The sequence below is a fragment of the Bombina bombina genome, chromosome 3 (assembly GCF_027579735.1).
Source record: "Bombina bombina isolate aBomBom1 chromosome 3, aBomBom1.pri, whole genome shotgun sequence".
Taxonomy (NCBI): Eukaryota; Metazoa; Chordata; class Amphibia; order Anura; family Bombinatoridae; genus Bombina; species Bombina bombina.
The window spans coordinates 44,528,755-44,541,254 of record NC_069501.1 but is presented as its reverse complement, the minus strand read 5'-3'; positions in this window follow the sequence as shown (position 1 = coordinate 44,541,254).

Below are 12,500 nucleotides of genomic sequence, written 5' to 3'. Positions count from 1 at the left end.
CAAAAAATAAAAAAGAACTAAGTTACAAAAAATAAAAAAATATTTACAAACATAAGAAAAATATTACAACAATTTTAAACTAATTACACCTACTCTAAGCCCCCTAATAAAATAACAAAGACCCCAAAATAACAAAATGCCCTACCCTATTCTAAATTACTACATTTCAAAGCTCTTTTACCTTACCAGCCCTGAACAGGGCCCTTTGCGGGGCATGCCCCAAGAAATTCAGCTCTTTTGCCTGTAAAAAAAACATACAATACCCCCCCCCACATTACAACCCACCACCCACATACCCCTAATCTAACCCAAACCCCCCTTAAATAAACCTAACACTAAGCCCCTGAAGATCTTCCTACCTTGTCTTCACCCTACCAGGTTCACCGATCCGTCCTGAAGAGCTCCTCCGATGTCCTGATCCAAGCCCAAGCGGGGGGCTGAAGAGGTCCATGATCCGGCTGAAGTCTTTATCCAAGCGGGAGCTGAAGAGGTCCATGATCCGGATGAAGTCTTCTATCAACGGCATCTTCAATCTTCTTTCTTCCGGATCCATCTTGCAGACCTCCGACGCGGAACATCCTCTTCTCCCGACGCCTACTAGCCGAATGACGGTTCCTTTAAGGGACGTCATCCAAGATGGCGTCCCTCGAATTCCGATTGGCTGATAGGATTCTATCAGCCAATCGGAATTAAGGTAGGAATATTCTGATTGGCTGATGGAATCAGCCAATCAGAATCAAGTTCAATCCGATTGGCTGATTCGATCAGCCAATCAGATTGAGCTTGCATTCTATTGGCTGTTCCGATCAGCCAATAGAATGCGAGCTCAATCTGATTGGCTGATTGGATCAGCCAATCGGATTGATCTTGATTCTGATTGGCTGATTCCATCAGCCAATCAGAATATTCCTACCTTAATTCCGATTGGCTGATAGAATCCTATTAGCCAATCGGAATTCGAGGGACGCCATCTTGGATGACGTCCCTTAAAGGAACCGTCATTCGGCTAGTAGGCGTCGGGAGAAGAGGATGTTCCGCGTCGGAGGTCTGCAAGATGGATCCGGAAGAAAGAAGATTGAAGATGCCGTTGATAGAAGACTTCATCCGGATCATGGACCTCTTCAGCTCCCGCTTGGATGAAGACTTCATCCGGATCATGGACCTCTTCAGCTCCCGCTTGGATGAAGACTTCAGCCGGATCATGGACCTCTTCAGCCCCCCGCTTGGGCTTGGATCAGGACATCGGAGGAGCTCTTCAGGACGGATCGGTGAACCTGGTAGGGTGAAGACAAGGTAGGAAGCTATTCAGGGGCTTAGTGTTAGGTTTATTTAAGGGGGGTTTGGGTTAGATTAGGGGTATGTGGGTGGTGGGTTGTAATGTTGGGGGGGGGTATTGTATGTTTTTTTTTACAGGCAAAAGAGCTGAATTTCTTGGGGCATGCCCCGCAAAGGGCCCTGTTCAGGGCTGGTAAGGTAAAAGAGCTTTGAAATGTAGTAATTTAGAATAGGGTAGGGCATTTTGTTATTTTGGGGGTCTTTGTTATTTTATTAGGGGGCTTAGAGTAGGTGTAATTAGTTTAAAATTGTTGTAATATTTTTCTTATGTTTGTAAATATTTTTTTATTTTTTGTAACTTAGTTCTTTTTTATTTTTTGTACTTTAGATAGTTTATTTCATTGTAGTTATTTGTAGGTATTGTATTTAATGTATTTATTGATAGTGTAGTGTTAGGTTTAATTGTAGATAATTGTAGGTATTTTATTTAATTAATTTATTGATAGTGTAGTGGTAGGTTTAATTGTAATTTAGGTTAGGATTTATTTTACAGGTAAATTTGTAATTATTTTAACTATTTTAGCTATTAAATAGTTCTTAACTATTAAATAGCTATTGTACCTGGTTAAAATAATTACAAAGTTGCCTGTAAAATAAATATTAATCCTAAAATAGCTACAATGTAATTATTCGTTATATTGTAGCTATATTAGGGTTTATTTTACAGGTAAGTATTTATCTTTAAATAGGAATAATTTATTTAATAAGAGTTAATTAATTTCGTTAGATTAAAATTATATTTAATTTAGGGGTGTGTTAGTGTTAGGGTTAGACTTAGCTTTAGGGGTTAATACATTTATTAGAATAGCGGTGAGCTTCGGTCGGCAGATTAGGGGTTAATAATTGAAGTTAGGTGTTGGCGATGTTAGGGAGGGCAGATTAGGGGTTAATACTATTTATTATAGGGTTAGTGAGGTGGATTAGGGGTTAATAACTTTATAATAGTAGCGGTGCGGTCCGCTCGGCAGATTAGGGGTTAATAAGTGTAGGCAGGTGGAGGCGACGTTGTGGGGGGCAGATTAGGGGTTAATAAATATAATATAGGGGTCGGCGGTGTTAGGGGCAGCAGATTAGGGGTACATAAGTATAATTTAGGTGGCGGTCGGCAGATTAGGGGTTAAAAAAATTTAATCGAGTGGCGGCGATGTGGGGGGGGCCTCAGTTTAGGGGTACATAGGTAGTTTATGGGTGTTAGTGTACTTTAGAGTACAGTAGTTAAGAGCTTTATGAACCGGCGTTAGCCCAGAAAGCTCTTAACTACTAACTTTTTTCCTGCGGCTGGAGTTTTGTCGTTAGATGTCTAACGCTCACTTCAGACACGACTCTAAATACCGGAGTTAGAAATATCCCATTGAAAAGATAGGATACGCAATTGACGTAAGGGGATCTGCGGTATGGAACAGTCGCGGCTGAAAAGTGAGCGTTAGACCCTATTTTGAGTGACTCCAAATACCGGAGTTAGCCTAAAACCAGCGTTAGGAGCCTCTAACGCTGGTTTTCACGGCTAACGCCAAACTCCAAATCTAGGCCTATGTTTACAAAGTTTTTCTATACCCAATACTGAAAATTGTTGTATAGGTGTGGATACAACAGGCAAATGCAGTTATTTTGAATGACAAAATAAAGGTAAATGATATATTAATAAATAATTTCATACACTCAAGCAGGTAAAATAGATAATTTACAAACTAAAGGGGTGGACATCAAGTTGCTTGTTCATCAGGAAAGGCTGCATAAAACCTACAGACAGAATAGGCATTAGAATATTCTACCAAGTACTTAAACCCACCATACAATGTCCAATCAGAACTCTTATCTGTGTACCACAAACACAAATGAACATATAATTATGGTACAGCTTTGTTGTTGGTAGAGTAACTCCTTAAAGGGATACTAAACCTTTTTTTTTTTCACGATTCAGATAGAGCAACTTTTTAATTTACTCCTATTATAAATTTGTCTTTGTTCTCTTGCTAGCCTTATTTGAAAAGCAAGAATTTAAAACTTAGGAGCCAGACTATTTTTGGTTCAGCACCTACGTAGTGCCTGCTGATTGGTGGCTAAATGTACTCACCATTCAGCAAGCGCTATCCAGTGATCTGAACCAAAAATCGGCCAGCTCCTTAGCTTAGATTCCTGCTTTTTCAAATATAAGATACAAAAAGAGAACAAATAAAAAATAGGAGTAAATTAGAGCATGCAATTTTAAGCAACTTTCTATCTGTATCATGAAAGAAAAAAGTGTTTAGTATCCCTTTAATTGAGTACAAGGTGGCTATCAGTGTAGGTAAAGTCCATGCTGTGCCTTTTCTGCAAGTTATGAGGTCACTAGGGAGTAGCCAGAGACCCTGAGACATAGGATACTGTTGCATACAGAGACCTGAAAAGGGCTGTAAGCAAGCGTGATGGAAGCCAGTGCTGGAGCCATAAGACCAGCAATAAACTGTATCTATGTGAGTGAGAACTTTCTTTCAATTAGTATCAGGAAAAAGATACGAGGTACAGCCCTGTGTAAATTATAGATCCTTTCATGTAGTGCATTTGATTTGGTCTGCACCTTGCCAGAAGCAGTATGTAGGATCAGGGCCGGTGCTAGGATTTTTGGCTACACAGGCAAGAATACATTTTGCCCCCCCCCCAAGATTAAATACCAACCCCATATAGAGGTAGCCCTCAGTTTACGCCGGGGTTAGGTTCCAGGAGGAATGGTTGTAAATCGAAACCAATGTAAATTGAAACCCAGTTTATAATGTAAGTCAATGGGAAGTGAGGGAGTTAAGTTCCAGGCCCCTCTCAAAATTCATAATGTCATAAGTAACACCTAATACATTATTTTTAAAGGTTTGAAATGAAGACTTTAAATGCTAAACAGCATTATAAACCTAATAATATAGATTATATCATCATCAAACTAAGTTTAATGAACAAAAACATTTGCATAACTTGCATTTTTCTGCAATCAGTTCTCTGCATTGTTAGCATGTTAGATAATATTGGTTCTGCACCTATTCTATGCATTTCAATCTGCAGTGATTAATAGGCAGTTAGGCACCCTCATCTCAAACAGCAGGACAGGAAGATAATAGGGAAGTGGCTGCAAGATCTTGCTCGATAGGTCTTGTCTGATCTGTGTACACAGAACAATTTCAGGCTGTTAAACTAGCTTAACTTTGCTGAAACACAAGTGGACAGCTCCACCTACTGGCTATTTTAATTAGTGCACTGATTTTTAATGCATTTCAATAGCAGTCCCATGACTGGAAAAAAGGTTGTTATTCTGAAACGGGGCGCAAATTGAACCGGCGTAAACCGAGGGCCATCTGTATATACCTACATTCATATACAGTGAAAATGAATGTAATATGTACAACAGCAGTATGGAGTCACACCTGGTTAAAAATAAATGGCATTCCTACAGAGGACATCATGCATGACCATTCTAAAAACCTAGAGGTATACATTTTATTCCAGCTGAACATGAATAAGCATTTTACTACAAATGAATCTATTAAAGTCCAAATAGTTTTATGTAGATTAATAATAAGCAGTGCAGGTATTAGAGGGTAGTCTGTAGATCTGTAGAATCTAATGCATAAATCATATCTGCTTGTTTTTATCAATAGTTTGAATTATACACATGAGAGCTATTTGCTGATTTTTTTGTTTATTAGGTCCCTTTTGTCATCTACACTCTACATTAAGTTTGGTTACAATAATAAAGACAAGTAGTAAAGTTGCTGTAAGTAGGAATGAATATCCAATGTATTTAGTCTAGGAAATAGGAGGTGAATTGATTGGTGCGAGTAACTATAAAAAGTCATTAGGGCTACTGCATGCCTGTTAGATATTTGTATTGATAATGCGTCACTATTTATATTGGGATGCTAACGCTAACCCAAATGCCAGCACATCTCTATCATATATTTGCATCCTTAAAGGGACACTGAACCCAATTTTTTTTCTTTTGTGATTCAGATAGAGCTTGCAATTTTAAGCTCCTTTCTAATTTTACTCCTATTATCAAATGTTCTTCATTCTCTTATTTGAAAAGCAAGAATGTAAGTTTAGATGCCGGCCCATTTTTGATGAACAACCTGGGTTGTTCTTGCTGATTGGACAGCACCAATAAACAAGTGCTCCACGGTTCTGAACCAAATATTGGCTGGCTCCTTAGTTTAGATGCCTTCTTTTTCAAATAAAGATAGCAAGAGAACGAAGAAAAATTTATAATAGGAGTAAATTGGAAAGTTGCTTAAAATTGCATGCTCTATTTGACTCACGAAAGAAAAAATTTGGGTTCAGTGTCCCTTTAACCAATATCCCGTTATGAGCTTCTAAAGTTTTCATATAATAGAATTCAGGTCACTGCAGCAATCATTCCTGTTCCTTTCAAAATAATTCAAACACCTTTAATAAAAAAATGCCATATAAAGGGTGAACTTAATGTGCATGTTTTAAATGTTTAATGTCCGTTTAAGAATGCTGCAGTTTAACGAACCCTGCAACATGCTACAATGATTTCTTAGGTTAATTGATAAGCTAATTAATATCAGGCCCTAAATGGCAAAAACAAAAAACATTAAGCCTACTTAAACTTGCTGTTGCTGCAACACCTTCCTCTGAGCCCAGGCTGCAAGATGTCCCCCAGATCATGCTGCTGCTAGGTATCCAGGCTAAGAAAGTTGTAAAATACAAGCCCTGGTTTAGCGTGCTTTTTTAGCAGATGCCATAGAGTACTAAAGACACGTGCACACTCCTGAGCTCTTATGAGCCTACCTAGTTTTACTCTTCAATGAAAGATACTGGGAAAACAAAGCACATTTGATAACAGAAGTAAATTGGAAGTTGTTGTTTAATATTGCTGCTCTATCTGAATCATGAGTTTAATTTTGGCTTTATTGTCCCTTTAGCACTTTGTTTTTAAAAATGATATTTACATAGATGATGAAAACATATCTGAGCAGAAAAACAAATAAAGAATGAAGGTAACTATTAACTATATCCTACTACTTACTATCTAATCTAACAACTATATCCTACTACTTACTATCTAATCTAACAACTATATCCTACTACTTACTATCTAATCTAACAACTATATCCTACTACTTACTATCTAATCTAACAACTATATCCTACTACTTACTATCTAATCTAACAACTATATCCTACTACTTACTATCTAATCTAACAACTATATCCTACTACTTACTATCTAATCTAACAACTATATCCTACTACTTACTATCTAATCTAACAACTATATCCTACTACTTACTATTTAATCTAACAACTATATCCTACTACTTACTATCTAATCTAACAACTATATCCTACCAGTGGCGGCTGGTGAATTTTTAGGATGGGGGTGCACAAGACCCTCCCCCTATTAGAAAGCCACGCCCCTTTGAAAAACCACGCCCCTTTTGAAAAACACGCCCCTTTAATAAGCCACGCCCATTTTAAAAGCCACACCCCTTTGTGAAAGTCACGCCCCTCAAATGGCCCCACCCATTTGAACCAGCAGTGTTTTTGGTCATCGTCTTCTTGAAATATCCAGCCCCGGCCTGGGGGTAACTTCAACTGAAGTTTGTGACTGATTCCTCAACATTATTCTCAAGTATCTGCTGATATTGAGTGGAATCCATGAGACCCTCAACAATATTCCCAGTAGTACAGGTCTTTGGAGGTGGTCTGTGGGCTGTTTTTGACCGTTCTCACCATCCTTTGCCTTTGCCTCTGGCCCTCTCTGATATTTTACTTGCCCTGCCACTTCTGGCCTTAACAAGAACTGTGCCTGTGGTCTTCCATATCCTCACCATGCATTGCTCACTGTGTTCCTCATAGTGGACACAGACATCTTAAATCTATGAATGCATACTCTTCAGTACAGCCATGTTCACGTGCGACAGTGCACAAATGGAGGAGCCTACACTACCTGCCCATGTCTAGTCTTAAAATATACATGATGGTGCTCAGTTAAATTATATAATAACATATATATATTAACCAAATGATTAATTAAAGCTGCAAAATAATAAGAATGTTGAATGTACATTCATGAAAACATATATATTCCTGGATTTAAAGAACCTTCCACTTTATAGAGAAATACAACCACATTTCAATTACTGTTGCCCCAGCCCCCAGTGTTCGATATAAGGCAATGCAGCCAAAGGCCTTGGCAACATGAAGATAAATACACCCACATTTTACTTTCTACAAAAGAAGATTATTTCTATTACACTAGTGCTTAATAATTAACTTCAACAGTAAAGATTAAAACAGAATGTTGTTAACTCAAGTACAATTTTTGTAAATTAAGTCAATCCGCCTGTCTTTTTTTGAGGCAAATAAATCAATAACATTTTCGGTGAATGTAGGCATGTCATTGATCAATTGTTTTTCAATTGTGAGCATGGCTAGAGCAGTCAGTCTTTCCTCAGTCATGGTGCTCCTTAGAAATGTCTTAACTCGTTTTAAAGTTGAGAAACATCTCTCAGCCTCAGCAGTTGTCACGGGAATAGTCGAAATAATTTGCAACAGTTTGTAGGTCTCAGAGAAAGTACTGTCCAAGTTATTTTCTATTACAAACTGTAGAAGACTGATGGCACCATTCATATTTCGGAAATCTGGTCTTCTGTAAATTACTCCTAGTTCAGTTTTCAGGCGATCTTTCTGTAATGTGTGATAAACCGCTGATGTTTGTTCAAGAAGCTGATTTGGAAAATTTTTCTCGTAATCCGCAAATTTTTCCGCTTTGTAGGAGAGAAACAGCCGAGTAGTGAGTTATAAAAGAAAATCTATCTTTTACTTGATTTGTGATAACATCGCATATCTCTTTAGCTGCCACAGTCTGAGCAATGTGAATATTTTCTCTCTTCCTTTTCCTAGATGTTTCCTCTGTTTCTGATATCGTCATGGTCACTGTGTCCATTCTATTCCTTTCGTTTTCCATTGTCTGCTGGAAAGTGTTAATATGTTTTCTAATAAGTGCCGCATCTGTTTGTGTTTTCTGAAGTTGGTTGTATAACACATCTACATGTGGCATAATATTGTGAAAAACTGTAAGCCAAAACACAAATACCGAGTCTTGTAACATACGCCGAATAGCCCCTGCTTGATTTATAGCTATTTCTTTTTTCGATGTTGACTCTATTTTTTCCATGCATTCAATTAACTGTTCCCTGTTTTCAAAAACTGTATTGACGGTTCGACTCTTGAAATTCCACCTGGTGGCTGAACCATGAGGTATCCTTCTTCTAACAGTTTCATCTAGAATAGCTATCCTTTGTGGCGAGTTACTAAAAAAGTTAGTAATGTCACTTAGATTTGAAAAAAATACTCGAACTTGTTGATTTTGACTGCTTGCTTGGCTGACAATTAAATTGAGCTGATGTGCGTAGCAATGCACAAAATGTGCATTCTTGTAGGTACGTTTAATTATAGCCTGAACACCTGCATGCTGACCACTCATCACGCTTGCACCGTCGTAACTCTGCGATATCAGTTTCTCTGGGTTGTCTATAACTTTTTCCAAAGTAGCTTGAATACACGTAGCTAAAGATTCGGCATCATGTCCAGCTGGATTAGTGAATTCCCAGAATCTCTCAACCGGTTGTCCGTTACCTATAATGTATCTAAAAACAACAACCAATTGGAAGGCAGATGAAACATCAGTAGTTTCATCTGCTATCACTGCTACAAAACTTGCATTTGAGATTTCCTTCTTTATTTGGTTCTGGCAAACAGTAAGCATACAGTCTAATAAATCGTTTTGAATTTCTTTTGACGTTCCTTTAAAAACAGTGGCACTAGCGAGATGTTCTTTTAGAGATGCATCAAGCTCTGCTGAGAAGTTTATAAGACCTCTGAAAATGCCTGGATTTAATGAATCATCGCGTTCGTCATGTCCTCGAAGTGCAAGCTCAAATGCGCCGCAAAATAAAATACAATTAATTATTTTGGAAAGAACATAGCGATTTTTCGTTACTTGCTCATTATGTTTTTTAATATTCAAACGATATGCACTGTCAAGTTGTTGCCGAATATCAACCCTTCCTAGCAAATTAAACTCTAATGTGGAGTTTAAATGTGATTGGGAGCAATTATGTTTATTGGTTTTTTGACTTAAATGTGATAAATCGGCGACACCATAACTCACCCAGCTTGAATCCCCACTTTGTTTTGCAAACAGGAGACAATAAAAACAAAAGAGCCTGTTAGATAATTCACAACCACAAATCCATGGATATTTATCATATACCTCGGGTTTGAATTCTCTTTTGTAATCTCTAGTTTTACATTTTGTCACCTGGGTAAGGTTAAGCATAGGTGTTGGCCTGAGCATTTTAATTTCCATTTTTCTTTCAATGGGCAACGTTGAAAAATGTAATTGCTTTAGCTCAGACACACTAATTTTACTAAGTGCCATCTTAACTGTTAGTTTACACACAAAGAACAGTCCTTTGCTCTTATCTAATATATAACTTGTAGGTAGGTAGCTCTGCAGCTGTTAGAAAATATACAACTTAATAGTTTAATAGTTTGGCGGTGGTTATGTAATATATAACTTGTAGGTAGGTAGCTCTGCTGCTCTGCAGCTGTTAGAAAATATACAACTCAACTTGAAGTAATAGTTTAATAGTTTGGCGGTTGTTATGTAATATATAACTTGTAGGTAGGTAGCTCTGCTGCTCTGCAGCTGTTAGAAAATATACAACTCAACTTGAAGTAATAGTTTAATAGTTTGGCGGTTGTTATGTAATATATAACTTGTAGGTAGGTAGCTCTGCTGCTCTGCAGCTGTTAGAAAATATACAACTCAACTTGAAGTAATAGTTTAATAGTTTGGCGGTTGTTATGTAATATATAACTTGTAGGTAGGTAGCTCTGCAGCTGTTAGAAAATATACAACTTAATAGTTTAATAGTTTGGCGGTTATTATGTAATATATAACTTGTAGGTAGGTAGCTCTGCTGCTCTGCAGCTGTTAGAAAATATACAACTCAACTTGAAGTAATATTTTAATAGTTTGGCGGTTGTTATGTAATATATAACTTGTAGGTAGGTAGCTCTGCTGCTCTGCAGCTGTTAGAAAATATACAACTCAACTTGAAGTAATAGTTTAATAGTTTGGCGGTTGTTATGTAATATATAACTTGTAGGTAGGTAGCTCTGCAGCTGTTAGAAAATATACAACTTAATAGTTTAATAGTTTGGCGGTTATTATGTAATATATAACTTGTAGGTAGGTAGCTCTGCTGCTCTGCAGCTGTTAGAAAATATACAACTCAACTTGAAGTAATAGTTTAATAGTTTGGCGGTTTTTATGTAATATATAACTTGTAGGTAGGTAGCTCTGCTGCTCTGCAGCTGTTAGAAAATATACAACTCAACTTGAAGTAATAGTTTAATAGTTTGGCGGTTGTTATGTAATATATAACTTGTAGGTAGGTAGCTCTGCAGCTGTTAGAAAATATACAACTTAATAGTTTAATAGTTTGGCGGTTATTATGTAATATATAACTTGTAGGTAGGTAGCTCTGCTGCTCTGCAGCTGTTAGAAAATATACAACTCAACTTGAAGTAATAGTTTAATAGTTTGGCGGTTGTTATGTAATATATAACTTGTAGGTAGGTAGCTCTGCTGCTCTGCAGCTGTTAGAAAATATACAACTCAACTTGAAGTAATAGTTTAATAGTTTGGCGGTTGTTATGTAATATATAACTTGTAGGTAGGTAGCTCTGCAGCTGTTAGAAAATATACAACTTAATAGTTTAATAGTTTGGCGGTTATTATGTAATATATAACTTGTAGGTAGGTAGCTCTGCTGCTCTGCAGCTGTTAGAAAATATACAACTCAACTTGAAGTAATAGTTTAATAGTTTGGCGGTTGTTATGTAATATATAACTTGTAGGTAGGTAGCTCTGCTGCTCTGCAGCTGTTAGAAAATATACAACTCAACTTGAAGTAATAGTTTAATAGTTTGGCGGTTGTTATGTAATATATAACTTGTAGGTAGGTAGCTTTGCTGCTCTGCAGCTATTAGAAAATATCAACTAGAAGTTGAACTAAATTGTTAAAGAACTCCCTAAAAATCCAGTATACTCCTAAACTTGCTAATCTCAGACTGTGTCTGTTGTTTAAATTACAAGTAGAAAAATAAAAATGTTTTTTTTTTTTAAACACTAGTTCAAGTTCAAGACTCAACTCAAGTTACTCTATATAAAAAGCAATCTCAGACTCAGACTGTATCTGTTGTTTAAATTACAAGTAGAAAAATAAAAATGTTTTTTTTTTTTTAAACACTAGTTCAAGTTCAAGACTCAACTCAAGTTACTCTATATAAAAAGAAATCTCAGACTCAGACTGTATCTGTTGTTTAAATTACAAGTAGAAAAATAAAAATGTTTTTTTTTTTAAACACTAGTTCAAGTTCAAGACTCAAGTTACTCTATATAAAAAGCAATCTCAGACTCAGACTGTATCTGTTGTTTAAATTACAAGTAGAAAAATAAAAATGTTTTTTTTTAAACACTAGTTCAAGTTCAAGACTCAAGTTACTCTATATAAAAAGCAATCTCAGACTCAGACTGTATCTGTTGTTTAAATTACAAGTAGAAAAATAAAAATGTTTTTTTTTTTAACACTAATTCAAGTTCAACTTAGACTCAACTCACTCTATCTAAAAAGCAATCTCAGACTCAGACTGTATCTGTTGTTTAAATTACAAATAGAAAAAAAAGGTTTGTTTTTTTTTAACACTAGTTCAAGACTCAACTCACTCAGTTACTCTATATAAAAAACTGCAGGCCTGCAGCAAAAATCATTAAAATATCTGCCCACAAAGTTACTAAACTAATAATATATTACTAGTATAAATTAAGTTAACTAAAGTATCTTCAAGTTCTATATAGATATAGATAACTAGAAAATCTGAATACTACTAGTAGTGACTGTGAATCTACAGTTCTAAACTAATTTGCTGCTAAGCTAAGCCTAATGTAATTAATAATAATTATAATGGCTATTGGCTAACTATCTAACTGTCTATTAGCCTGCTCCTGGGCCCTGGCTATTTCTTTGCACACTACTTGACTGCAGCTCAGCAGACACTGAGTCAGCACACAGCAGCAAATATTGACTGTCTGTCACTGTTCA